Source organism: Capsicum annuum, chromosome 8, assembly GCF_002878395.1.
Source record: "Capsicum annuum cultivar UCD-10X-F1 chromosome 8, UCD10Xv1.1, whole genome shotgun sequence".
NCBI lineage: Eukaryota > Viridiplantae > Streptophyta > Magnoliopsida > Solanales > Solanaceae > Capsicum > Capsicum annuum.
The window spans coordinates 24,085,651-24,088,748 of record NC_061118.1 but is presented as its reverse complement, the minus strand read 5'-3'; positions in this window follow the sequence as shown (position 1 = coordinate 24,088,748).

Sequence of the window (3,098 nt, the reverse complement as noted above, 5' to 3'; positions counted from 1 at the left end):
GTTCAGTGTGATATATTCAGTTTATCAGTTATATCAGTTATGGGATCATGTTTTAGTTGTTCATGTTCAGCATGTATGTTAGTGTATATTTTCTCTGCTCTCAGTCAGTATCATTCAAGGATGAATGTTCTCAGGGGGAGATATTGTAAGACCCCATAAAATTCTTAAGCTTAATTCAGTCCTTTAAGCTTGCCAAGGAGTCCAAAATTTAGAAAATTCTAGCTAAGTTTTTAGACTTAGTTTATTTTAGCCTTCAAATGTTGGCGATTTTAATTCGCGATCACAATATCATTTAATGTTCTATATTTTTATTAATTCATTATCAAGAAGGTCAATAGGTGTTCTCAGACAAGTTTTGGATTTTTTTTAAATACGTTTAGATCATGTTCAAAGTCTCAAAATAGTGGACCAATGTGATCTTGGCGCGCCTCATCGCCAATCACATTGGTCAATATTTATGTAGGCTGCCAGATCCAAAACTTCTGAGGCTCGATGCGATCATGGTGCAACGTGTCGAGTATCACGTCGCATCCATCAACGTGCCACATCGTTTATTGTGTCAGCACCTAGTTTTTAGTCATTAAATTATCACTTTCTCAAGGGCCAAAAATTCAATTTCCCACTCCTATATAGTCCCAAAACACATAATTCAGCTATTTTTAACATAAATTATAATTGTCTCTCTTAAAATCCATCAAGAACAAGCTTAGGGTTTTCAATTGAGGATCCAATTTAAGAATTTGACCCTTATTTTCAAGGATCTTCCATATAAGGTATGTCAAGTGTTGATTTATTGATTCTTTTCATCCATGAAGCTCAAGTACCATATTTTCAATTATAAATCATGGTGTTTATGTTGTGGGTTGTTTGTAACCATGTTTGTCTTGTTGTATAATTCCCAAGTTTTAATCTTTATGTGTTTTTCATGAAACTATGTTAGAATGCAAGTTGAAATCCATGAATTGAGTTGTTTATGATGTATAATTTGATGATTACACCTATTCCCTAAGTTGTGCATGTAAGGTATTTTAAAAAACACCTATGAGGATAGAAAACGTGTATTATAGCTCAATTGTGACTGAAATGATAAATGCCTGCTTTACCTTTATGATTAAAATGACTTCTATGATATTGTTGTGCATTATAAATGTTTGATGAAATGCTCATGAGACTAGATTGGTGAAATTATGCCATATTTATATGCATTCTAATCCATGTATAAGATTATGATAACCATGTGCTTCATGAAATCCCAAACTTATAGTATTATGAATTGTGGACTTTAGTCCTATGATCAAGAAGTGTTGCGTCTTGCAGTTTCATGCTATTGAGTCCTGAGGGTACTTGTACACAACAATTTAGCTGTGTGCCTAGAGCAAGTGTTATATTTACATGATACTCTCAGTCAAGCCGTGATCCATTGAATTCAGTCAGTCTCATGACTCAGGAAAACTTAGTAAACTCAGTAATTGCAATAATCTCAAAGATCTCAGAAATTCTGTAATCTCAGTATTATTCCGTCAGTTAACAGAACTCAATGAACTCCGTCTAGTTCAGTTAAAATAATAATGTTCAGTGTCTATTCAGGTGGGAGTAGGATTCAATATCGAGTGAACCCAAGTATGGGAACTCACCTGCCAGTTGAGGTTGTGATTCTTAGAAGAAATCCTAGCGTTCTAGAACTATGTAGCAAGCGTAGATTGAGACATCAACCTGTCAGTCGAGGGTTGATTACGTGGCTTAACCTGTCAGATAAGGGTCCCGTCATTCTCATTAAAGTACCTGCCAAATGAGGGTCACTCACAGCATTTCTTTACCAATGGCGCGGTATTGAAACCCTTCTAATTAGGGTTATAGATTGTACCCCAACTCAGTTATATTTCTTTATTTGGGGTATGTATGTTAGATGATTACTTCCCACAGTAACAGATCCATTCTCTATCTCAGTAATAGAACTCAGATAGTTCTACAGCCTTCATGACTGTTAGATACAGTCAACTCAGAATTGTATAGAACTCAAACAGTTCCATTAGAACTTAGACAGCTAGACATAGTCGATCAGTATCAATTATATTAGTTATCATTAACTCATGCTATCAGTATTTAGACTCAGTAGTTAGAAATATCACAAACTCAGTTACAATCACTTATTCATGCATGTATCCTGATGTTCTTGTTATACTCTTAGTTAGCATGTTCATGTATTTAGACCCTTTGCATTCATCCTACCTTACTTTCATGCCAGTACATTTAATAGAACTGACAGATTTGCGCTATGGTGTTTTATACCATAGTTTCAGAAGCACGAGCTCCAGAGAATGAGTAGCATTCAAGATTTTAGCAGCCAGATTTAGCAGTGAGTCCTCATCATTTGAGGACGATATGATTATTTATTTTATTATTTCAGTTTAACTTTTAGTAGATGGAGTTACTTGGGGACATGTCCTATTAACTCCTTTTTCAGAAAGTTCAGTTAGTTAAAAGCTTTGGGACTAGATTTAGACTTTAGCATTTTCAGATATTTACTTCAGTTTTGGTATTGTGATACCATATTATTCAAATATGGTTTTGTCAGATGTTTTATTCAGATTTGAACGTTATGGCCTTTCAGCCTTTATCTCCACATTTATATAGTATGTTATGCAGTGTTCAAGTACAGAGATCAGTCATGGGTTATATTGTGGTCCTTTGGGGTCATGAGAACCGTATAGCAATATGGGTACCAAATTCAGGGTGTTACACCAACCCAATCTCCAACCGCCTACCTTGAGTTTGATGAATTCCGAGTATGTAATAAAACAGTGTCATGGCTTACATAAAGACTCTGGGAATATATCACACCCATGACCGACCAAATCGAGTCCAACCATCTCATACCACTAATCCAACCATACGAATCCACATAAAAGCAAGGGCCATAAACTAGGCCATAACTAATGACGTTCCAAAATATAATTTAATTAATACCAAAATGTAATATGATGGAACAAGGAGAAATTACGTATGATGATGTCAGCCTCCTAGCTTATTCCAAAACCAAGGCTGACACCTTTCGGATCCCGCCCATTCTAACCCATAGAAGTACCACAAAGACTCTA